The sequence below is a fragment of the Taeniopygia guttata genome, chromosome 2 (assembly GCF_048771995.1).
Source record: "Taeniopygia guttata chromosome 2, bTaeGut7.mat, whole genome shotgun sequence".
Lineage (NCBI taxonomy): Eukaryota > Metazoa > Chordata > Aves > Passeriformes > Estrildidae > Taeniopygia > Taeniopygia guttata.
This window is the reverse complement of record NC_133026.1, coordinates 119,783,935-119,811,261: the sequence shown is the minus strand read 5'-3', so window position 1 is coordinate 119,811,261 and position 27,327 is coordinate 119,783,935.

The window sequence follows — 27,327 nt, the reverse complement described above, 5'->3', positions numbered from 1 at the left end:
CAAATGGCTCAGTGCATCTGAACTACCCACAAACAACATTGTCAATTCTTTTTTTTTTTTTTTTTTTTTTGGTAAAATATTCCATTCTTACTCTAAATGGAAACATAAAATCCTCTGAAGAATGAAAAATGAAGCACCAACAAGAATTACCAGGTCATCCCCAAAAAATAACAACAATCTCAGCTCAAATCCTCTCTGAAGCAACTTTTACCCCAGAAAGGGAGGAGAGCCAGAGACATCACAAAGGCCATTAGGACATAGTTTCTGGCATATGCAAGCATGCAAATAACAGCTCATGAGGTCTGAAATTGCCAGCAGGTATCTCTGGATGATATCAGACAGGATTGAATGCATAATACTTCCGGATGAAAGCATATAACTACAGAATATGTTCCAAGATAGATCCCTGGCAGGACTTTGAAATTACTTACCACTAGGAATGTTGTAAGTATTTAGTTGCTGAAACAAAAGCCTCAGCTCAGATGTCTAAAATGCTTTTGAGAAGTGCAACCCTATGAGGTTAGGAAGCAAAAGTAAATCACTGGTCAGCAGATATAAACAGGTCGCTTTGGATTGTGCCAGAACAATTTTACAGGTTTCCATTGCAAACCTGGGAGGAGCTCTTGTTTTTATTGTAGCTTTTGCCTTTTCAAGCTCTAGGTTCAAAGTTTGCAGTCATAGATTTGTCAGAGCCAAAATGCCTTCTGGATAAAATATATAGGCATACTTTCAACTTCCAGAAATTGTGAAATTCAGTTTCTGGTTTATTACTGTAAAATTTTTTGAGTCTCTGAACAGTTACTTAGTTACACCTTCTAACCAAGGCTAATTGCACCCTGACAAAGTTCTTCATTAAAGGGGAGGATAAATGGTTCCTTAACCTCCTGTTTGTCTCCACAGATAGAGCCAACCTGCTTTTCACTAGGCTCTTTACAGATTTCCACTGAGGTTTTGGCTATTATTATATCTCTTTTCCCAGTGAAATCTGCCCTGAGCTTGGGCCATGTATTTACAGTTGCATTTTGCTTACTGGTAGTCCTTTCTCCTCAGTGAAAATGTGTGACACTGCTGAGCATGAAGTATTACTAATTTTTTACTACTTTTTAGCCATCCTCGTTAAAAGCAGAACACAGGAGCTAGTAGAATGCATGTATTGATTCCTTCAAGGCTAAAAAAAATAGGATTTCTTTGATTCATGGGTATGTTGAAAGAAAACTCAGAGGAGTGTGAGATGGTCATAGTGAGTAACATGATGGTTAAGTGGTTAAGAGCCTGCATATGTTTCTTGATGTGACATCCCAGTCCCTACAGGATGGGGGACAAGCAGGGGAAAAGTGTATTGTGAGAAGCTCCAATCTTTCTGCCGGAAAAGCTCCTGGAAGAAGGTCTAAGAATTGCCCCAGAGTTACATTTCTGCACCAATATTTCCACCATATTGTGGTGGTTCTGTGGCTCCTCTTCTACCCCTCTCATTCACATGGCTCTGGTAGCTGCAGTCCTGCCTGCAAACACAAAGTGGCCTGCACAAGAGAGGAAATCAATGATACTGGGATATGGTGCAGTGTGGGATTGTAGTGCTTGTTGGCTTTACATCAGTAAAAGAATAATAGCCTTTGCTCACAATTCAAAACCTGAGAGTAGTTATAACCTGTTTTTCTAGTCAGAAAACTAGAAGGGAAAAGTAAACAAAAAATACCTTCCAGGCTTCAGTAGCTGGTGCATGATATTTTTTCCAGATATATTTTTTGACATAGTTTGAACCTCAGAAATCCCTCACAATTAAAAAACTTGATCTGTGTGTGAGATTTCATCTATTTTCATTTGCTTGCTCTGGGACCTTCCATACCATTCAACTTTAAAACCATGCCTTCTTCCTCCCTTCCTAATTAACCCCCTACTGAACACCAAGTGGAGCCTGAGGAACACCAGAACACAGCTATTTTTGTGTTCATAAAAACATAGGGAGGGCAGAATTAAAACATGCTGATGCATGCACATCACAGCAACTGCTTTCTCTGCATGATCCCAAGGTTGTGATAGCAATTTTTGACCTTCAAAGATTTAGGCATTTTTATCATATTAAAAGTTTTCCTCACCCGGTGAAGAATCTGCAGTAGGAAAGGTTTATTGGAGTGCCAACATACTTTCTGTGAGTTTGCCTTATGCTATGTTGCTTATGTGGTGTGTCAGGCCAGCTCTAATCAGTTATCCATGTTTACCATTATGTGACTTTCACCTTCTATCTCTCTTTGAAGACAGAAATCTTGGAAACACATCTGTTTTTGTCCAATTAAAAAGTTGGTTTGTGTGACATGACATTAAAAACATACCTTAAAATGAGATGCAAATATAGTAACTTTTAATAGGAGTCAAAATCTCTCAGAAGCTCTGAACAGGATGTCCTGCAATGCATTTCAGCCTCTGTGCCAGTTGCTTTTGCAGCTCTTTGGTGACACTGTACCACCCACAGTTTCCAGTTTGAAAGGTTATTTCTGAAGTTACCAACTTGTATCAAATAATAAATAGCAATGCCTTCTTCAGAGCAAAACTCAAGTGAATCTCGATTCACCAACAGATTCTCCTTCCTTTTTAAAATTTACAGAAAATTTCACTTGATTTTTGCCTCTTCCCATCTTCTTATATAGCCAGGATGATAACTTGATTGCAGATAGTTTTTGACATCTGCTGATCAAGTCTCATTTTGCTTCTCTGCCTCTGTTTTGCAATATTTTGGTCAGTGTAACCAGCCAACTAAATTGTGAAACAGGAGGGAGGGCTATGCAGGAAAAGAACAGAGCTCAGAAACTTTGGCTTAGTGCTCACAGTGACAAGCCTTAATACCAAATACAAATGAATGTCATGAGATTAAATTACGTTATATTTTTCTGAGGTATTTTTGGAGATATTTCCTTACTGATCCTATTTTACTTACTGTCTGAGGATGCAGATGTCTGAAACTAGATAAATATTTTATCCAATCCATCTTTCTTTCTTATTAATCTCCATAAACAAGCTGGAGTCAAAGCAGGCTCCTAACTGTGCCACACTGGTCTTACCTTCAGTTCTAACATCCACGATGTTGCAGATTTGTAAGAAGAGATAGAAGAATTTTTGAAAAAGTGAGATTGGAAATTAGGGATTTAAAATTTTAATAAATCCAGTCTGAATATAAAGCTAACCTTGCAGAAAACACGTATTTCTGCAAAAAAACAAGCAACAAGCAAAAAAAAGGGTCAGAAATGTCTTACATTTGGAAAGAAAATGGAAAATATTGATCCGCTAATAATATTTCTGCCTTAGGAATGCTTTGCGCATAGAATGCAATTGCATACCCAGCATTTCAGTTCAGTATCTTCTTCACTAATATGAATGCATGTAAATGAAAGGAAAGAGCAACAGTAACAAACACAATATTTGTATTTCACAATGTCAGAGTGTTATATTTGCTATAGCACCACAGACACACCACCTCTGAGTAAGTCAAACCATGATTTAGTGTGTGGCATCTTAAATGAAAGATAGTAACAGCCAAAATAAAGACATCCAAACCCCACTGTGCAGTGCATACCCATAGCAGCATGACTCCTATGTTTTATACCTAGAATGTCCTGTCTGCTTTGCTGAAATGGACTGATGTTCCTTGCTAATGTGGGAGCTAGCTAGCCACATGTAAAACATCTGTTTTATCTGAGAAAATATAAAACAAAATATGTGAGCTAGTTTTGTAAATAACAAAATAAAAACAAAAAGACACCATGAGAAAATCCTAATTGCCTAACAGATTACTTGAAAGATGGAGACATCTGTAACATGCAGTACCTTCTGTGGTCAGAGGTTTGAAAATATGCAGTTAGAACGATGTAAGCATGAAGGGAAGTGGAGGTAGATTCAGATGTATCTAAACTGGCCTAATTAATTTAACAGAAATGTAGTGATTCATTACTACCTTGAACTTTTTCTTTATGTAGCTCTCTGTCCTTCATATCAGGTAATCATTGAGACTCAGCATTTTTAGTATGCTGAGCCTCATATCATCCAGTAATACACCTCATGTCAGAAAAATAACATCAGAAAAACAACATTGCCTTTATGTAGGACAACCCTCCAGGCTCAAACACACGATCAGCTTAATTTGGTTTACAGAGCTATGGTATGTCACCTCAGCTCTAGTCACTGACTGCATCTAAGCTCTTAACTCCAGCAAGCTCAAGGTAGGATGTACAAGCTCCAACCATGTTTTGGGGAAGAGAGATGCTCTGTGTTCAGTCCACTAGGAAAGTTCCTCATATACTAACATGACCACTTGAAAGACTGTATGTAGTAAAAGTTTCAAAACTTGTATCTATAAGGAATATTTCTAATATTCCTGGAAATACCTGCCAAACTCATTCAAGTCCCATAAAAGTGGTGGTAATGAAGGATCAGTCTGCCTGCTCTGTCTCATCAGGTGTCTAAGGTGACACCTAGGTGACACCAAAGGTTTGCTAGGTTCTATCAGATATTGGTAGCAGTCTTTTGTATGAGGTCAGCCCTCTGCTCACTGAAGCACCCATCAGGACACAGGGAACTTCAGTTCTTAGACAGTCACAATGGGGAGTCAAAAGCAGTGGGTTTATGAAATTCTTGTTGCATCTTGAATGTTCAGAAGTAGCAGATCCATATGGGTGAAATAGAAAGAAATTTCTTTCTGGGTTAGGCCAGGAGGATAATAGGGTTATAGTCCCTTCTGCCGAGATTCTTTCTACTTTCTGTATGGGGGGAGTCTATCCTTTTTAATGGTCAAGTGTACTCTATTATATTTTATTCTCTTCCTTGTACAGAAAGCGCATCATTTGATATAACTACTGCAATCACAAGCAGTTCCTCTTTTCTCAGCTGCTCCCTATGGAAGAACTTTTCCCTGTATTGTGTTTTGTTTCATAGCATTTAGCCTTCAGCTAAGTTCACTTATCTAGGGCTGGAGTCTTTATAAAAGTTCACATCCCTCTTAGATAGTTACAGGATAAAGGTACTGGACAGTTACAACCATAGAAATGCTGCCACTCCAAAAAATAATCATGTTTGATATGCACTACTGTCTACCAGACAGGCAAGTACTAACCACTGCCACTCTCTAAAGGATGGTCAAATGAATTACAAGGAGCTGAGCTGGCCCTTGCACAGGCATTTGGACTGGTTTATCCCAGTTGCCTACAGGAGCTGCATGGACAATCCAGGAGCTGTAGCAATGTTGGCACTCCAGCTCTGCTTCCATCTGATCCCAGGAGGTTGCTATTTTTTTAAAGTGGTTCTGAACAACAGCATCATTGGCTCAGTTACTGAAATGAAACAGATTATCTTCATCTCACATATTATGCATGAAAAGTTTGCTCCAGTCTTGTATTTACAGTACTTCCCTAGGTAATTTCTAATTCAGAGCCTACAGCTTGCAGATATCTCTTTACGTCGGCAATAATTGCTGCTAAATCTCTATTATTTTTGGTCTGTTTTGACTGGTGATGACTGAATCATATTCCTTTAGATTAGTTAATGAAATGCTGAAACTAACCTATATAATAATAAGTTACTAGATAGACTTTCAGAGGACTTTAAAAGTCACAGTGGGTCTGGCTTCAGTGATGGTTTACATGGTGGAAGAAGAAGCTGTAAAGGACAGCTGCCATACTGAGGAAGATCAGTAGGGATGGTAAAAGGCAGTGAAACCAAGTTTCAGACTGAATCATTCAGGCTGTGAAATAAGCAATAGACACTGTCACAGAAACCAGGAGCTCTCTTTGCCAAAGCCCATGGAAAGACACTGTCAAGGTTTTAGCTCAAGGTCAAGTTTTAACTGATACCAGCTGCAGAGGGGCAGGTGAGGGGCTGTTAAAAGACTTCCTGCCTTTTATGGCAGAGGGGATGTCTACAGGCTGACATATCTCTTCATATGTGTGGGGGAGCTGTACTGTACTGGATGGATAAAGACACTGTAGGCTGTACATCACCTACACCTTCAGGACCTCCTCAGACTTTAATATGCACCACAAGCCACCTGATCAAGTAATTGAATGTTCCACCATATTAAAGTTTTGAGAATAGTAATGTTAGGATATTTTTGAGTCCTTCTATATAGGAGGCACAATTCATAAAAAAACATGCAGCAAATTAAAAAATAGGATAAAAACTATGATTCTGTTTTTAAAGACATCAGAAATGTCTTTAAAAACAGGTAAGAACTGCTGTCCTATGGAGAAAGGGTATACAAGTATGTCTGCATAACAGAAGATGTAGTTACCAGGGGTTACTGAATATATGAAGCCTGCAGCCCTACAGAGTAGCAAAACTGCAGTTTAAAAGGATACATAATTCTTGTGCAAGAGAAATCTATTTCAAATTAAGGAAAACAACTATCTTCTTCCACTTGAGTCTTATTATTTTTAGCCAACCTTGGTAATCATTAGTCACATAAGAAATTAATCTATAAAAATTGCTAAATCTGCATTTGATATGGATTGTATCTATAAAAGGCTCAAGAAGAGATACATTTTCTTCCCTCATGTTTCTGTCAGTCCACCAATTTGGAGATTTCTCTAATGGGGTTTGGATATAGATTTGAAATGGAAGACAAGAGGAAGGTGTTTGTGTTTTATTTCAAGGAATATGGCACCTTCCTGTTTGTTTTCACGTGTCCAGAGAGGCAACAAATAAGGTGGATTCTCTCATCTGTATTTTTCTGTCCATTGCTCCAGGCTAAGTGCTGCTATCAGACCTTTGTGCCAAAGTCTCTTCCCTTGGCTGTCCTAGCTAATCTGGGAAACAGTGGCTGATTTAGTACCCAGACTGTCAAGTGCAGAGCAGACCCAAGGTGAATGTGTTAATCCGTGGTTCTCCTTGCCAGCTACCAAGCAGTTCTGGACCTCCCCTTGTCACAGCTGCCACTGCTGGAAAACAAACTGAGATTCTAGAGCAGTTCTCCCATTTGTATAGAAAGCTGACCTGCTGGGGAGTGTATAATTTTGCATTTCTGACACACAGACTTCTTGGAGGTGGCTTTAAAGTAATTTTTTGACAGCTACTCTTTTATCAGTCATTGTGTCTAAGTTGAAATAGTAATCACATAAAGTAGCAAAACTAAAAGACAAAGGCTTATTCAGGCTTTTTCAAGTACTCATAGATTAATTTAAATCTTTTAAATTGTTTGAACATGTATGCATAAACAAAACTCCTTTAGTATCTGAATTGCTTTGTTGCCATCAAGTGGTTTAAGGAGGCATTTCACAGCATCATGGTTTAATAACACAAAAGTATTGAAGTTACACCAAGTCAACCAAAATTAAAAAAAAAAAAAGTTTCAAAATGCAAACAAACTTGTGTGGTAGCTCTTCTTTGGAATAACACTGAGTGATTTTGATGATAGTGAACATCTTGAACTGCTGCCATAGTGATTAAAAATAACTGCTGCTTTAAGAGAAAATTCCTTTTATTTATTCTAACTTTCACTTTCTTGGACATGCATAAGATGTGGCGGTGTTGCTTGACGAGAAGCTCAACATGAGCCAGCAGCGTGCACTCCCAGCCCAGAATGTAGCCTGGGCCGTATCAAAAGCGGCATGGCCAGCAGGCCAAGGGAGGAGACTCTTCACCTCGATTCCACTGCCATGAGACTCCACCTGAAGTGCTGGGCCCAGCTCTTGGGTCCCCAACATAAGAAGGATGTGAGTCTGCTGGGGCAGGTCCAGTTGAGACCACCAAGATCATGAGAGGGCTGCAGCATCTCTCCTCTGAGAAAGACGTGAGCCGGGGTTGTTCAGTCTGCAGAAGAGAAGGCTCTGAGGCAGAAGTGAGGCCCTCTTTTAGGAGCTTGCCTAAAGTGCCTAAAGGGTACCTAAAATAAAGACAGAGAGGGACTTTTCACAGGGATGTGCACTGATAGGGGAAAGAGTAATGGCTTTAAACTAAGCAAGAATAGCTTTGGATTAGATATCAGGAAGAAATGCTTCTCTGTGAGGATGATGAAGGACTGGTACAGGCTGCTCAGAGAAGTTGTGGGTGTGCCTGGAAGTGTTCAAGCCAGACTGGGTAGGGCTTTGAGCAGCGTGTCTCTGCCCATGGCAGGGAGTTGGAGCTAGATGACCTTTAAGTTTCCATTCTATTATTCTGTGATATTTACAGGCAAATATTATAGACAGATGTTGTCCAGCATCGTGACTAAGGCAATGATTTTTCTGAATTATCACATTTCTGAATGTTTTTTTCAGCATCTGAGGTCTGTTAAGTCAATGCTTATGCTGTTTATGTTTTTGTTGAGTTTTGGGGTTTTATCTACTTGGGAAGATCAACTAGTCACTTGTTCCTTACAATTAGTCTTACCATTTTTCCAATCTCCTGTCACTCTTATTTTGTTGACAAGCAATTCTTCTTAAAGTGCTATATCCTCAGCTTTTGTTTCTATTTTCTTACAAAATTTTAAGCACAGAAACACTTTTCTAACTATAGAGGTGATAAGATTCATATCTTCAAATTGTAAAAGCCCCTGTGAGAAGCAACAGAAGGGCCTTTCTACTTTCAGTTTTGTTGATTGTTTTCCAGCTCATCAGTGAATTTTCTGGTGTAGTATATTAATACCATTCAATGGTAAGGCACCTCTTTCATTATTTACACATTTTGCACTTCATTATTTACACAAATACATCACAATGACAACTTCTGAGACTTTGCTACCGATGGAACTGGGAGCAGTCAAACTTACAAGACATGAGACTTAGGGGAAAAAGTAAAGAAGTTCTTAGTATAATCCAGCTTTAGACTGTATGTAAGCACCACACAGACACAACTTGAAAGAACAAACAAAGGATGATGCAAAGAAATCTGAAGGAAAATTATGTACCTCTAATTCTTATGAAATTATTTACCTTGTGATACAATAAAAGAACCAAGGATGACCTTAAGAGGCATCGGTTAAAGGCTGGATAACTAATTCACATGGTAATATTCTATTTAATTTCATTTCATATTTACCCATTTTATCAACATATGGGAGCCAAATTACAAGGCATATTGACTTCCCAAGGACAGTTACTAATAATTTCCTTAAATGTTATGGGGCTTTTTCCTGCAGGCAGGAAAGTCCCAAAGTCATGCAGACAAATAAAATGAAGAGGTCCAGATGGAGGTGTAGCTCATTTACTTATATTTAAGCAAATTTTAGAAAAGCTATTTTACAGAATCACAGAATCATAAAATTAGCTGAGTTGGAAGGGACCTATCAGAATCATTGAGTCCAAGTCTTGGCCCTGCACAGCTCCTTGCCCAAGAGTCCCACTGTGTATCAAACAGTATTTTCCAAACATTCCTTGAAATTTGGTTGTTGTGCTGAGACTGCTTGTCTGGAAAGCCCATTCCAGTGTCAAACTCTGGGTGAAGAACCTTTTTCTAATATCCAAACTAAACCTCCCCTGACACAACTTACTGGCCTAAGTAAGTTTTTTCCTGTGATCACCAGCCTTGAGCCCAGCCATTCAGACAGTTTTACAGTTTCCCTTTCACCTCACTATCTGCAAATTCAACTCTTAACTGGGTTCTTTACAAAGATGATTTTATTGGAGAAAGTGCCAAAGGTCTTCCTGAAGTCTAGGGAGACAACATCAGATGCTGCCTCCTCCTTTACCAGGCCAGTGATTTCACTGTGTAAGTTTATCAGATTGCTGAAACATGACTTCTCCTTTTCATTTAAGATTAAAAACTTACTTTGAAACCATGCATATCACCAGAGACTTGCTGGTGTGAGTCTGTTTTGTACTATTCCTCAAGAATTCAAAAAATAAATAAAGAAGAAGGTATTACCCAGACACGGGTCAGTTTTTGCTTCCCAGGAGAGATCATAGTCATTTATATTAAGTAAGAAAACCCCCAAACTTTACCTCTTTCATGACAGTAATGACTCTAGGACATAGAGCCCAATGGAAAACCAAGCCTATACTCCAGTGCTACAATCACTCTGTCAGAATTAGGCATGAAGTCTCCTAAAAGCTAGCCAGTTGCATGGTTGTAGGTATTTCCATGTGGATAGCTAAAAAAAAAGAAAAAATCTTCACCTGAAATATAAAGCGTGACTGAGAATGCCAGCTAAAGAATTACTGTAAAGAGAAGAGTTGCCATAAGGATGCTGCAAATTATACTGAATAATCAAAAATAATTCTACAAGATGAACCAAGTTTGCAATAATTTAAATGTGTTTCACAAAAAAATATGCTTTGGTGATTACTTATACCTGTTGCTAAAAACAACTATTAAATATAAATATTACTGCCAAATGTAGTATTGATTGGATCATCTTTGAAGTTCTGATGCTGGTAAAACTCTCTGAGAAAGCTAAGGTATATCCTTCTGGCTAAGTTATTAAAATAGAGGGGTTTGTTTCACCCTTTTCTTAATTTTAGTATGTCTTTGTTTGGTTTTAAGACCTAATATATAAATAAAAGTTACAATTTGCAATGCATAATCTCTATCAGGAGAGCAAATGCCTTTTATGGAGGGGAAAGGCAGGTTTTTCATATTGCAAATATTCTTCAAACAGATGCACAGTTTCTTGAGAGAGATAATCTGATGATCTCTGCTGTTTTTTTCTCTTTTAAATACAGCTCAGCTGATGAGTCAGCTCTTCCACAATCACTATTGCCATCTGTTTTGATTTAGAAATTAGTTTAAATTACAGATATGATTTTTCTCTATTCTTCCTTTTCCTGCTGTTTTTAAAGTAATGCATTTCTAGGAGGAAAAGAAGAAAGAAAAACACCATCTGATTATCAAATGTCAGTAATAGATGTAATCTTTTATTACTGTCACAACAACTTAATTCTTCTTCCTCATTTTCTTCAGTTGGCCTTAGTGGAGTATTTCATTATTTTGATTTCAGAGAACATTTGTTGTGGCTGTTTTGTCAGCTCAGCTAGTCAATTGTATAACAAACGAGAGATAATGGAATGAATTTTAAATTTCTAATAAGCATCTAACTGTCAGGCACGTGTGAGGGTTAGCTAAGCCATGTCTGGGTTAGCTGTCACTGTGAGGTCTCATGGCCATGTTTCAGGCTTCTGAAAGCAGCACTCAGTGGCACACAGTGTTTGTGCTGGCATCCCTGCGTGTTGCAGCAGCAGAGGGCACAAAAGGGGTCTGTGCTGTCAGTGTTGCTTGTTCTGGGAAGTTGTTCCAATCACCAGGCTCCACAGACCTTTTTCTCTCTGCAACATGCACTGGACAACAGGATAAAACTAAGTCATGCTTGCGCTTACAGTCTCAGACTTTTGGGTATATACTTGGTAAGATTTCCCCAAAAGATTTAAAAACTTGAAAGACCACTGCATGTTTTCCTGTTTCTATTCCCACTCGTTTCTTTGCTGATGATTTCTATTAAAGTTATTTGTAATAAACACATCTGTTTTGTTGAATACTTGAACACTGGAAAATCTCAGAAGTTTCTATTCTCTAGACAAGTATATATAACCACAATGAAGTTTTTATGATTTGAAATAACTTAGAACTATAAATTCAGGAACAAGAAAAGAAGATGATGTTGCAACACTAATTTTCACGGCCATAGATCTTGTAAGAGTCCCATAAGCTTGTTTGTAGTAATCTTTATTTTGGAAATAGATGAAAGAAAAAACCCAGCAGCATTAACTAAAGATCACCAAACAGATAAAGAACATGTCCACAATGCATAAAGGAAAAAAATATTGACTGATAGTTAACAAATTCTTACATACATCACATAATTATTTATGGATGGTAAATTGTTCTAAACATTCCGTTGGCAGCAGATGAAAAAGAAGCCTGCTGTTGATTCTGGCACAGAACCCTAACATTACTCAGCAACATTGTTATGAGCATTGTAAAGACAGCATATGGAAAAACCAACAAACCTCTCTTTAGACACATAAGTGATTAAAATTCTGTGTATTTACTGTATAAGGTCAGCTGTAAACACTCATTAAACTTGAGTCTTTGACATCTCAGCTGCTTATTCCTTGCTTTTTTTTTTTTTTTTTTGGAGTATCTCCACTTACTCATCTAATCAAGAATCTTTTAAATAGTCCTCTGATTGTGTCCTGGTAGACACGAACTACAAAACTAATTGTCATGCCCTCTGGCTCAATATTACCTGCCTGAGTGTCAGTGGTCCTATCTAGAACACGAAATGAAGTGAATTCTCAGGTGAGCCACAGTCATGGCAGCAAAGGCCATTTACATCTCAGCCTGTGTATAGCATAGTTGAGCATTGTTTTAAAATGGAATGTGCTAGAATGTAGAAAAGTTGCCTTAACATTGGAGGCTTTTTATTTGGAAAATGAAAAGAAAAACATTTCACCCAAACATGATGAGGAATTTCTTTACTCTGTGGGTGGCCATTCACTGGGACAGGTTGCCCAGAAAGGTTGTTGAGTCTCCCTCACTGGAGATATTCAGGAACTACCTGGACACAATCCTGTGCCAAGCTGTGGCAGAGCTCCTGTCCCATCTTTTGTAATACAAAACTTCATTTCCACCCCTCTAAAAATAAGGCAGCAGCACTTATTATGGAAGAGTACAAGATGTGGCTATATCACCACAATGAAAAATTCACACTAATGAACAACAGCAAGATACATTCTTTATGACATCTTCTAACTCATTAAAAAAACCCACATCAACCAAAAAGAGTAGGAAGTTAAGTTAATTTAGGGCAGGCTTTTTTTTTTTTAAGGCAATTGTTTCAATAATAATTGGAGTCCTCATTTAAATAGGATTAGCTGTAACTTTGGTAATGTTCATTACAATTAAATGTTGGTTTAAATGAATCTAAAATATGTGCAACCCATTGGGGTTGAGAGGTTTTAATATGAGTGTAAAGTTTGAATCCAGGATCCATGGATAGTGGTCAGATTGAGAAACATGTACAAAAATTGTAGTCCAGTCAGGGAATAAGTGCATTGAATTAATTTTAAGCCTTCTGTCATGGTACCAGATAAAAAGCAGGTTTAGCTCTGATGTAACTGGGTGGTGGAGAATGGGCTGCTATGCAGGGTTGGGTTCATGGACCAATTAAATAAGTCACAGACATGACTGACCAGTAGCAAGTGGATGGGAAAAGTGACTTGAGCCTCTCTAGACTGTCAGAGAGCCACAGCTCAGGTGTAGAGATAGGGGAAATGTTGTGTCACTGTTTATTTGTCAAATATGTTGCCTCTGGCCATAGGTAATACCATGCTCCAGGGAAAGAATTTTGTAATAGGAATTTTGTAATAGGAAATTTGCACTATGCTGCAAATAAACTTCCTTTCCTGTAGCAAGCTGTCATCATGCAATAGGAAAACTCTGTGATGCTTTTGTGGTTTTAAGCCCAGCTGGAGATGGAGCATCACACAGCTGCCCACTCAATTCGACATCAATTCCCCTAATCCTGGTGGAATGGGGGGGATATCAAAGAAAAACTTGTATGTTGAGATAAAAACAGTTTAATAATTGAAAATAAAGTAAAATGTAATAATAATGGTAAATAATAATAATAAAAAGGGATAAAACAAGTGTTGGACAATGAAATTGCTCTCCACCCACTGACCAATGCCCGACTTCCCATCCCAAAACCGGATCAGCCCCTCTTTCAGATAACTTCCCCCAGTTTATTTTCTTGACTTGATGATGTTCTCTTCATTTGGTCTGTTCAGGTCACCTGTCTCCCAGTTGTGCTCCCTCCCAATTTCTTTTGTGCACGTCCTCACTTGTAGAGTCTGAAAATACTGAAAAAAAAAAAAAAAAAGTCCTTTACTTTGGTAAAAGACAACTTAGTAAAAAACCAAAACATCAGTGTGCCATCCACACCATTCTAATCTAAATCTAAAACACAGCACTGTAGCCCCTACTGAGAAGAAATATTAACTCTACCCTTGTTAAAGTCAGGAGAGATGCAAATATTTATATATATTCATGTCATGCTGTGAATTATTATTCTATTATTTCAGTTAACATGTATAAATTAGTAATGGAGTGGCATGACAGAAAACAATAATCATCATATACAGCTGGATTTGGCTTTGAACTTCATGCAAAGGGCCTGTTGCTTCACACACATGGGAATATACAGGGGATTCCAGCCTGTGCAAAAGATACTGATCTCAAAGAGAGGAACATACCAAGTGCTATCACAGCAGTTGAAAAGGCAGCACCTTTTAACTCAGTTTAACTAATTAACTCAGTTTCCCCTAATACCAAGTGATAATATAGCCTGGCTACTAATGATGTTTCATCTACTTTCCCCTCTCTTCCCCAATTCCTGCAAAAATGTGAACAACATGTGGCTAATAGTTGTTTTCAACTTTCTGGTGTGTTCCTTTGGCAGGGGGGTAGGGTTGGTAAGGAGTGGAAGACAAGGAAGCCACTGCCCATCCTTCCTGAGAAGGGAGCATGGAGTTCAAGGCTCACTGTGCTTTGCAAGCAGGACACCCACTGGCAGTGATGGTGAGAGGAGGCTGGGTCCCTGTCCATCCTCTGAGAGCTGCTCTGTCTCCTGAAGCAGTGGATAAAGGATGGGATGTGCCCTCACCTGCTTCTTTGCAGCTGGGTGGGTTCCAGGGAGGCACCTTGCTCTGAGCCCATGGGAAGATGGGGTGGATGAGTGCCTGCTTCCAGAGCTCACCTGGAGTCAGATGTCAGCCCACCCTCAGCTTCCTCATCCTGAGAGCAGATCCAGAGGTGGCAGGAGGGGGCTGCCTACAACAGGGAGTGTCCTGGGGGCTACAGGATGGCCAGGCTGACACTGGGAGGGTGGCAGGACCCCTGGGGCAAGAGCAAGGGTATGAGTCCTCTCCTTAGATGCAGCTCCCAAACTAAGTGGGGAAGGACCAACAGAGGCTTTTTCTCCCTTGGCTGATCCAGGTCCTGTAGTACAGGCAAATAAAGCCCTCAGCAGAGAAAAGAGCATATTTTAAGATCATATATACATATATATATATATATCTAAGAGCATATTTTAAGCACTCAGTGTCTTCAGTGCTGCAGGGCAGGACTCCCCCATACCTCAGACATCCCTTCTCCCTCTGTGCTTGCTGAGCTTCCCCAGGGACAGGGTGATGGCTGGGGGTTGGCAGGACAGTCCCCTGTCACCTTTCCTTTTCCCACACATCTGTGTACAGCCAGCCATTATTTGCACAGAAATATTTGTTTTGAAAAGTGACAACAGTGAGGTGACATGGTACAGAAAGCACTTCAGGGTTGCTTGGGGAAAAGCAGCAAGATCTTGAATAAAGCTCTTTTTCTTAAGTAAAGAAGTACAAGGACAGGAATGGATAATGCAGGAATAATTGAAGATTAGAGAAAAAGACAAAACCCCTGAGCTTTGATCAGGAAATCTCTTTTTTTCCAACAATATTCTCCTACTGTGTACCTAAATTGTGAAAATACTGCCATCATCTGGATGATTAAAAACATAATCCTTATTTTCTTGCTAGTATTTTGAAAAACAATGATAAAGTAATAGAAAATTTATGCCTAAATAAAAAAATTCACCTAATCATGATCAAGAATAAACAAATAGTTTTTGAGATGGAGTTGGCTTTAACTGTGATAATCCATGGTTGTAATGATGCCAAACTTAGAGAGCAATTCAAGTAGCTGTGTGTTGGGGGGTTCTCTGTGAAGGAGGGGGGCAGATAAATTTCATGAAGCATAAAGACCTTGTCTGTCCTAAAAGCTCTTGCAGACCATGCCTAATATTGAGAGAAATTAAAACAAAATGCATGAATCTTTATAGTTTTCCTCTGAATCTAATCTTTCTTTGGAATTATGTTTTTTCAGACATGGAACCTGATTTTCAGATGGCATTTCCTCCATACTCCTTTTTCTCCTCTATTTCTTATGTCCAGTGACAGAAAAAGTTGTAGGTGTTTACACATTAAAAAATTACTAGTGCTAAATATTGTCACAGCCTGAAATCTCATACCTACTTTGAGGCATAAGACTTGTAAAAATTAGTTTTTCAAATATTTTTAGGTAATGTACAAAACTCAGTTCTGCCTATTACATCTGTACTCAGTAAAAGGCAATGACTTAATTACATTTTAAAATATGAAAGATCCTTTCATGTACTTGAGCAAGTTTGTTAAATGAACTGAACCTCTGTTGACTTCTTAAATTAACAAGAGTATGAATGACTTGAAGAAGGGAAGCCTGCTTTCTTTTTTTGTCCATTAGAGAAAAGCACAATCTTCCTACATTAAAAAATAAACAGACTTATTAATTCCTTAACATTTGAAGTCAATCCAAATGGCACACTGCCAAGACAGATAAAATGAGAAAACTCCATATTTTATATTCATTCATACTAATCTAGAAAATATATGGCTCTCCAAGAAGGGCTCTGAAAATGTCTTGGGAATACTAAACAAACCTCATGGTTTCAGAAGAAATCTTTCCACAAAGGGGCTTGATTACCACAGCATCATGATATGGTCAGCAAGCTTCAAAGGATCAACTTTCTACAGTTTTTCTGAAGCATGGAGTTATTGACTGAATCTCACTTGCCATGTCTATATTTCTTACATTCAGGATATCACATATACACATATATAAATTATAGGAAGAATAAAGAGGAGAGGGGGCGGAACTTATATCTAAAATGTTGGTGGCTCCAGCAGGATAAAACCTGAGAAAGTTATTGTAATAATTGATCCTCATACGTAGACCCACCATTTGCAATTGCATACTTTTTAAAGAGGAATTTCCTTACCAATCTATAAGTTCATAAGTTCAGCAGTCTGAAATAGCTAAACCTTCTTCATATGTAGAGCAATTAAGGAATAACTAGTAGCTAAAAGGTAATAAATACAAATCAAAAAATTTTTATGGAAGGTGATTATCCAGTACAATAGAAAATTGTTCAATGGAGGCGGTGAACACAATGTACCTTTCAGGAGAGGACAGAGGTGGTATGGATAATAAACTTGTGGATCATATGTGATATGATAAGATCATATCACTTGTATGGATCATAAACTTGTGTAAGCCCAGATAAGACAACTACTATAAACTATAGGAACTTTCTTGTCCCAGGGTTAGGTGATCAAACACCACTGAAGTTAGCAAAGTTTAGAAAACAAATATTGGGAACTGCACTTTGTTGTGTTCATAGATGCAATACTGATGAAAGTCAGAAAATAAAATAGAGGATAAAGTTTAGAATTTTAGAAAGTCGGGAAATTTGAATTTTCGAAAGAAATATGCAAAACATAATCTTGGCTTTGAAAAAAAATGTTAGCTTCCTACTGTCTTTCTCAAGGACAGCATTATGCCAAGTCAAATGAAATACTGTGCTAGGAATGTTGGGATAATAGATTCCTGGGCTGTTGTATACCAGCTGGGCATGTGGGAGTAGCCATGATGTGACAAGCATCAGTGAGTTAAGGAGCTGATAGAGTTTTGGAAAAGATCAAACATCCCTGTGCTTTCTGCTAAAAATGTAAGCAAAGATTTTGTGGTCATATATCTGTGGAAGACTGGGGGTTTTTTAGCAATACATATATTTTGGTAATAAATATTTTCATTCTGAAGGATAAATTGTCATTCTGAGAACCAGCTTTGTTGTTGTTTGTGGTACTTTAGGAATTTTCCCCTGCCTCCTCCTTTTTTTCTACCTGACTATTGCTGCTTACAAACAGACAGGCATCCCACAGGTCTGGCTGCCTACACCAGAAAAAGAGAAGTTTCACAGACATCAGGGGTGAGGAGTACTCAGGGTGCCTCCTGAGCAGGAAGGGAACGGCTGCCCCATCCACGTGGTGGAATGGACACAGGACACAAAGTATTTCTGTATCATAACAGAAAAAAAGAATGCCCTTCAGCAAGAATCCAGGAGAGTGAATTGCATAAAGGTTTTATGCAGAAGGGAAGATTGCACTAGTGTGCTGGTACAAAACAACATTCTTCTTGGCAGTTTGAGGAGTCCATCATTTCAATTCTAAGTAATTTAGAAAAAAAAACTTAGTTACCTGGATATTCATTCAAAACTTTTTATCATAAAAATCTGACATGAACTAGATCTCTTCTTTTCCTCTGCTGGCAGTGTCTAGGATGACTAAATTTTCAATTGATGTATGTTAATTAAAAATACAAAATCTAATGGGATACATTCAAATCTCCATGTCTTTTACTGTAGCACATCCAGTAGTGCTCTTTTCTACTAAAAGATTTATTTCTAAATATTTTTTGCACTAAAATAAAATAACCAGCCTATATTTCCATCATTTCATATTCCCGTAAGAATGCATCAAATATGGAGCATATATAACTCTGATACTGGCAAATAATCTTTTATTTCAGTTACCAGTTCTTCACAAAACCTCTGTGTTTGACAAGGAAGGCACACAATCTAACAGATCACTTTAATGAGACATGAACAGAGACATTTTGAGCTGTTTCTGTATGTAGTATTCAGAACTACCTGGTATCTATCCTGCAGTCCTACACTGGCTATTTAAAGCCAGAGCTGTTTGTTTGGATTGTTCCTAGTCCCTCAGTAACGTCTCAATGCAAATATTAGATGCTTTTTATCATAGAAAAAAGAATGTGCATAAAGGCACCCTGAAGAGAAACATGGAGAAGATCTGACTAAGGGATGGAAGGCTTTAGTTTCCCTGTATCTCATTCATTTGCCCATGACATGATGGCTGAAAAACTGAACACCTAAACTCCACGGATTTACTGAGCTCATACTGTCACTTTTAAAACAACAATAAAATTAGCAAAAATATATCCAGTGAAAATATATATGCCAGGAAAAACAGCAGTTCATCATCATGGAAACATCTCAAGAAAATATGCTGCTTAACTGCTGGCTGTGGACAGCCTTGCCATGAAATGGTGATGGGAACTCCAGAGCTGGCATGTGCCAATCTGTTCCACAAGCTGCCCTACACCCCTGGACTATGCATGAGGCCCTTACTACCCTGAGCTGATTAGGACCATTAAAATCCAGGAGCTGGATCTTCTAAACTAATTTTATTTTTAAACCCTGAAAAACATTGTTTTAAAACAATTTCTTTCTGCAGAAAATATTAGAATTCTCTACCTTTACTAATCACAGGTCTCTTTTTCCCTTCCTAGGCTGGAGTTGAAAGCATCCCACATCCTGTCACCCCTATGCAAGGGCATGGTGTCCTTCTCACAGCATCCTGTCAGCCTTCTTGGCTCCCACCCTGCACTCCCTACTGGCATTGGAGACTGCATCCACACTCTTGGCTCTTTCCCATTCACTAGGATCAGATGAACACCTCTGAAGCAGCATTCAGGTTGGATGGGAAGGAAGGAAGGACGTGCCTCATATCAAACTAGATGATGCAAAAGTATGAAGATATATTGCTTGCAATTTTTTTGATGGTTAACTAAGGTTGGAAGGGAATAAATAATATATTATAACATAAACCACTATAAGAATGATAATTCTGCAATGATCTGTTCAAACTGCCAAGCAGCATTATACAACTTGCCTTATATTTAATTAATTCTAACTTTTTAGTAAAGCCTGATGCTCCAAATTAAAGTTATAGGGATTCCTGATTATGCTCTGCTTGCTGAAACAAGGTATTTCAGGTAAACTGTTGCTGACAGTTTTGAACAAATGGCAATTCCAGGGATCAAACTGTGATCACAAGGAAAAAAATCAGAAAACATTATCTCCTTGTTGAAATATTGTGTATTCAAAAGAACATTGTAAAATTTATGTTCCACAGATAGGAATAAAATCATCCTGGGTGAAGTTTTAAAATGGTCTTTAGGAAGTGTGAGTTCTTCCAAAAATCCTGAGATTAAATAGTTCGTAGTACTGATGCTAGGAAGGATGGCTTGTAACAGGAGTGCTTGAGTCTGCAGAGGAAGGAATGCTAAAGGGAGATGGGAAAAGAGCAGAGATGCTTAAAACATCTGTGAGACAGGAACATTCTTATGCTCCAGTTCATTTGTAACCAACCACCTGTGAGTAGTGCCACTCCAAGAAGGAGCAGGAAAAGCAGCCCATCTCTGACAGCCTTTCTTAGCATTGTACAGTCCATCTCAACCCACTTCTCCAGGCCTTTTGAGGAATTAAACTAAACACATATTTTTATACACTTAATTAAAGTGTACCTTCAGTGCAGAGATGTGGTTTGACTGTTTAGTGTATTGAGCCCTGAAAACTGATTGGCAAAATTCTTTTGAATACAGTGAATGTATTGTATATTCTTTTGAATACAGTGAATTCACTGAATACAGTGAATGATTGGTATTTGAGAAGTCTAATTTACTTGTAGTCTTATGTAGAGAATGTAAGCATATTGATGAGTTTGTGTCCTGGAAAATAATATTAATTTTAAAACTTATCAAAGCTAATACATTTCTTTGAGGCTTTTCTTTCTTTCCCACAACTTTATCAAAACCTTATTGCTTATTTCTTTTTTTTTTTTTTGTTTGTTTGTTTTATTATTGTCTGGAATAATAAAAAAAAAAAAAAGGCAAAGTAATAGGAAAACACCATCAAGAAGCCAAAAAATTCAATATTTATATGTAGTAATTTCTGTCTTTAGCAAATGTATCACATTTCTTAGCATACAAATCCGACTGATATTTGAATGAGCATGCATTCAGCATGAGCATGAAACAGGGAAATGTCAACTATACCAAAGATCTACGTAATTTATAATTTGGGCTGTATAATGATTTTAATAATCAGTAAACATTGTTAAATAATGATATTAGAAATACCTGTTATTTTATTTTTTACAATTATCTGAACTTAGTAAACAACAATGATGTCAACTTTGAAAATCTCATTCTTTTTTTTTCTTTTTAGTGAGAAGCAGAGGGCAAGTGTGTACAAACGATACTCCTCACTGCCAAAAGGAATTTCATCCAAGTCCCAGCAAGATCAATAATGAATGCAAGTCACATTTTCCTGAACATTTGTTAGAAATATGGGAAATGAACTGCTGGTGCTTTCCTTTTTGTGCTGGACAGATGTTTTTACAAACTACAAGGAAAATGAATTTAGTTGGCAGCAAATTTAACACAAAAGTGAATACAAAATGAATAGTGAATGTATATGGAGATATTTTAGAGCACTTTGAAGGCACTTCAGGACTAAATGCAGAAAGTTGCATTTCTGAGTTTCTTCAGCTTTTGAACATGTATGAAAATTGACTCTGAATTATTTTTCAGCTTACTTTCTATGTGTATTTTCCATTAATATTTTAAAGAGGCATCCAGTTAATGTCTAGACAGTGTGTATGCAGACTGATCCTAAGACAGACGCAGAAAAGGAATTTGAACTAGGATGTTAATTCTTCTAAAGATTTTATCAGCATTTTGCACTTTTGCCTCATTAACAATAATAAAGTTATATTAGAGTAAATAAAAAAATAGATGATAAAGAAGAAAACCATAAAAACATTTCAAAATTATTTCAAAACACTGAATGAAATGGAGCTAGGTGCTGGATGTACTGCAAAAGACAGGAAAAATACAGCATTGTCTCATGGCTCATCGTGCAGACTGAGTATACTGGTAGGATGTTTAAAACTACAAAGACAGTGTGAATGAAAGAATCATCAGTCAGATACTTTGCTCATCATGCCCCACTGCTGCATCACACCATGAGAACTCAAAGGAAAGCAACCACATAGAAAGCCTAGCAAAGTAAAAGACTACATCTCTCCAGACTTATGTATTAAAACCAGAGATTTTTATGGCACATTTTCTTTGGTCTAATGGTATTTGCCAAAAAAGACTCTTCAATAATGAACTGAAATAGGAAATGAAATACAGGATCTCCCTATAACACCTTTCCTTATTAAAGAAACTTTAATAGTCATAGAACGAGAGTATTGTCATCTTTCATTGAAGCCAATAGAACATAAATTCATTATATTTATGGTCTTGAAAATTAGCCCTTGCCATTCCTTGATCCTTGATCCGTGATTCTGTGATCCTATTTATTTCCAGAATAAATATATTTTGCCACTGAGGAAAGCAAGGGCTATTTCTAATAAGCTCATTTTTCTGTTCTGTATGCAGAGGTTCACACACTACTTACCTCTTAGACAGTAGAGGAAAAGAAGCACATTGAGCTCATAACTGTCCTTTAAAATCATATTTTTGTGCCTTAAGGATATTGTTGTTTCTTGTGGTAAGCATTAAATTTCTAAGTGGTCAATAATGCTCTTTCTTTTTGTTGAAAAGTAAGCTAGACATTTTAATAGATTTAATTTTAAAATATTTTAAAATTGAAGTTCTGTAGTACAGCAAGGATTCTGCTTTATAAGGCAATAAAAGCTTTAAGAAAGACTTTTCAAACTTTCACAATAAAAGCAACTAAACCCTAATCCCAGTATTACCACAGAGAACTGAGGTTTTGTGTAATAGCTTAGGATGATGGTTTCAGCCATAATTGGAAACATCTTCCTGACTTTCTTGACTATTGTAAACTACTTCAGGAAATCATTCCTTTTTGAGTGGGTGAGGAAATGTTCTGAAAGAAATGCAGAGTCCACAAAATGTTGTCTGTTGGCAAAATAGAAGATGGCAAATGAACCAAAGGGTTTAGCCACTAAAACACACACCATGATCCCAAGAAAGATCCTCAAGATGCCTGTCTCAGCTGTGTGCCTGGCAGGACTTCTGCCTATATACATGCATAGAACAGCTCTCCCATTATCATTCTCTGTGATGCTCAGTCTTGTCTCTAACACAGTCTTTCTTAGAACATTCAGTTTAATAATCTATATGCCTGTTTTCTGTGTCTGACCCATTCCAGGATGTGAACGTGGGATATCCTCCATGTTTGCTACCTGAGTTCCCCACAAAATGGTGCTGTCACATCCCATTTCATTTGAAGCAGTATCTTTGTAACTTGAACAGTGTGTATTGTTCTACTCCTTAGGAGCTTTTTTAATAGCCCATCCATGCAGGAAGGGATAAACATGTATTTCGTTCTTTCTTAGTGCAGAAGACATCCAAATCTGTACTTCACATTTAATGAGTGTGCCAAATGGCTAAGCAAGAGGGCAGCTAGGATTCAAGTATTCTCTGAACTCTTTGTTGAAGCCCTTCCAGAGGAAAAATGCAAATTCTTATAGCCATGCAGCTGAAGCACAGTATATATTTAAAGATGAACAGAAGTGCAATTATACATTTAATGTTTAATGTATATTCAATTTCCCTCTGAAGATTTAAGTCCAAAATGGGTCAGTCCACTAAAGGTTTAAATGTAAAAATACTGGTTTCTGGGCTTCAGCCCAAATTACATGTTCTAAACCCCTGCTGGAGTCTAATATTTTAAGACCCTAGGGCCTCTAGTCAAAAATTAAAGTATTAGAAAAGGAGCCCTGATGCTGAGGAAGACTCTTTAAGCTTTTATCCACCTACATTTTTCTATGTAGGATCAATATGCTATGCCCTCACAGCATATCACTGAATTATAATGTGGTTTGTGTTTAAAGGGACTTAAAAGATCCTTTAGTTCCAAGCCCCATGCTATGTTCAGGGACACCTTCCACTAGAACAAGTTGCTCAGTGCCCCATCCAGCCCAGCCTTGAGCACTACCAAAGATGGGACATCCACAACTTCTCTGGGCAACATGTTCTCGTGCCTCAACACCCTCACAGTTATGAATGTCTTCCTAATATCTAATTCAACGTATCTTCTTTCATCTTAAAGACATTTCTCTTCTTGAGTAGACCTGAACCAGCTCCTTCTTATTTTCTAAGAAGTCAGCTTGTAGGCTACAGAATGTGCTACAAACAATTGAGTTGGAAACAGTATTTATACCATTAGCAAATTTTCATAAGAGCCTTGCCTTCTGTCTGTCAGAAGAAATTCTCGCAGCAGAGCTTGATCTCCACATATATTAAAAGGAAAATCTGCTCTCTAACTCTAGTGGAAAGGCAGCAGGAATGTAGATATTGCCCTTTTTGACTTTTACCTTGTACCACAGTGTTTCTCCCATCTTATATAGTATAAAATAGAAGTATTAATATGGATGTATGAAACAAGATGTTGAATTCTTCAGAAAATTGCAGGTATTTTAGTGAACTTTTATAAAGGTTCTACTGGATTCTAACCAAGCGACAGAAGGTAATTTATTCTGGATAGTGTGACATTCTTAAAACTGAAAGAACTCAAAATTTAAGGCACTTTCAATCAAAGCCAACAAACCAAAATCAACAAAAACCATGAAAGAGTGAGTAGCGCAGTGGTTGTAGTGTAGTGATTGAGGTCCAAAATCTTTCAAAGTTGGTTTTGAGTAACTTCTTAATCCCTAAGGAAACACAGAGTATTCTTTCTACTAGAAAATGTATCTACATTTTCCTTCAGGGGGACTTTCCTTCATTTACTGGTCTTATGTTTCAGTATCTCCTTAGCTTTATGCATCTGGTACATTGTAAACCTTGCTCTGATCAAATCCTACTGTAATCCACTCTGATCAAGATACAGAAAGGCATTCTGCTTAAGCACTTTAAAAGACTTCCATGATTAAAAACATGGATATTATAAGAACAAGAACATTAGAAATATTGAAGTTCTTAAGTTGGAGGTAATGTGTGTTTTTATATAGATACAACTATATTCTAAATACAACTATAGACTAAATTTGTTTTCAAAATATATCTTATTTCTTAGCACATTTCATAAAATCAGAATAACAGTTAATAAAACCGTACTGCACTTTCATGGAGCTTATGAAGACAAAAGAAAGTATGGACACAAATGAAATCCATGAGGTTTAATCTGCATTTCAGAGAAAGATTCCATGGGACAAAAGAACAAAGTAGTAATTGCTTCAGATTCACTGGTATTCTGGTGGACTTTCTTACCTGAGCAGTATATCCCACTCATGAAGGTTCTCAGGGAGCTGAAGGTTCATATCTGAGTACCCCATACGGGTCGAGCAGACACATTATTGACTGCAAATACCCTGTGAACCAGTGAAATAGACTTTGTATATGCAGCTCCTCTTGACTCATAGCTCTTCTCCTTTGTAGTATTTTGTTATGTCTTTCTTGCCATTTTGGTTTTTTCCTCCACTCTCTTCAGTTTAAAACTGTTCAGTCTTCCTTTGTAGGACAAGGAAGAGAGGGGAAACAAATGCTTGGGTACCATGAACTCAGATTAACTGTGCTATGGCAATTCCATTTCTCATATATAAATGAACCTGCAAGATATATTTCTGCTTTTCTATTTTCACTGACAGTAGTATAAATCTGTCTAAAGGTCTGAGACTTCTTTTATGGATCATTCGGATGAAAATGTTGTTCCATACACGCATGTCACTGCCTGTACACTTAATATGGATGCGGCATTTGCCATATTGGAATGCATACATGGGTTTGCAAAAAGATAAGAGTGTTCAAAGGGTAAGCCTATAGATGGGAAAACATGCAAGGAGATTTAACAACTAAACAGAAAGCTAGATTAAAGGCAGGCATCTTTTCACTGTGATCCTTCCTCTACTAATATATGCTCCCTCTCATTTCCACTCAAATGTGGCTGAAGAAGTAGATCAGTCTCCTGCAAATGGGCTATGTCAAAACAATGTAAAGAAAAAGGAGCACAGGAACATTTACTGCCTTTCTTATTCCACCATAACCCCTTAGCACATCACACCTGGCAGTAATGTAAATATTATAGTCTCACCGTATTTAAACAGACATTTAAAGTATAAACACAAGAGAGAAAATACGTGAAGAGATGTTTAGAAAAGTGATGTCTTTCTCATTTAGAGGCTGATGATTAAACAACAGGTGTTTTCTCATTTGGTTTTTGGTTTGTTTTTTTCTTTTGAGATGTGTAGATATTTCCCCAAATATATTAGGTTGATAAGAAAATTGTTTAGTTTTCTGAGCACTGGACTGAAAGCTAAGACTGCAGTGAAACACTCTTTTCCTTCTATGACCCTATGCAAGTTGTTTGACCTCTCTGCCCAGTCTAACAGGCAACCTGTAAAGACAGCAGGAAGAATAACAACTCCCTACCTCTGTATGACATGTGAATACAAATAGTATTTGCAGATTACTTTGAACTAGAAATCAGTCAAGCATGAATACAACTCCCCATCAGGGGCAGAAGATAGTAGCCTTCCACTGCTATAATATCTGGTGGAACTTTTGTCCTGCTCCCACTCATGCTTATAACAGAGTGATTATTTTCTCTTTTCATCTGATTGATCTTTTTCTCTTTTCACCTGATCACTCCTGATTTCTTTGGTTAAGAAACATGGACATTAACTAAATGTTTTTTGTGTATCATCTACAAGAGAATGATGGACTCAGCTACTTGAAACATGTTTTTCCAGTTCCATAAGGATATTAGGAGACTTTTTTTCCTGTCCAGTTTGAAACAGAGAAGAGAAAGTAATAATTTTTGTGACAAGGTGGTCACAAAAACCAATTTTAATCTTACAATAGAAAGTGATTTTTTTAAAAAAAATTGCCATCTACATTTGCTGAAGGTTTTTTTTTTAATAATTAGAAATTCAAAAAAGCTGTTTACAATGGTAAAATCTGTGAATTTTTTTTGGATTAAAATAATGAGTTATTTTCCATTTTGAAATGGGAGTGTTCCCCACACTTGAATTGATTATTTCCTGGATTTCAACATTGACATGACATAGATTGAAGGAACTGAAGTATCTGAGGTGTGCTTCTTTCGCTGAATGAAAACCACAGAACTAAAGAGTTCTCCCCATCCTTGCTGGTTTTGTATTTCCTGATGCAAATTATCTCTGTAAGGACTGACATGAAATCTTATGACCGTAGGACAAGCAGCTGTGAGACTGAGGCATATCTGGAGGGAATTTGTTAGAAAACCAGTGACCATAAGTCCTCCATAGGTTGCTCAAGTGCCTGCAGCTTCAATAGTAGGATGTCTTTCCCACAGTGGAGATGAAGGCCAGGATGTGATGGTCTAGAGCTCCTCATACCTATGGAATTCAGTTATCTGCAGTCAGTTATATGCATGTCAGGGCTACAAGCAGGGCTGCAGAGATAGCAAACCAGAGGAAACACTCTGGCCTGTGTTAGACACTGTGGAGTGCAGCAAAGCCAGAAAGCTTATCTGTTAGCTGGGTACATCACACCCTGTAATGGCAATGTCTGCATCACCAGATGTTCTGGCCAAAGAGAAGGATGCGTGTGGAATTGGAACCAGACCAACCATCCAGGAAATTCTACTGTCACTCAAAAAAGCCTGTTCCAGTACCAGACTGTTTTGTTTCCTCAACATCATTAATGTACTTTTATATTTCTAGTGCCAGGAATTGAGTGCCAGGATATTGTTAGCCCAATACATATTCC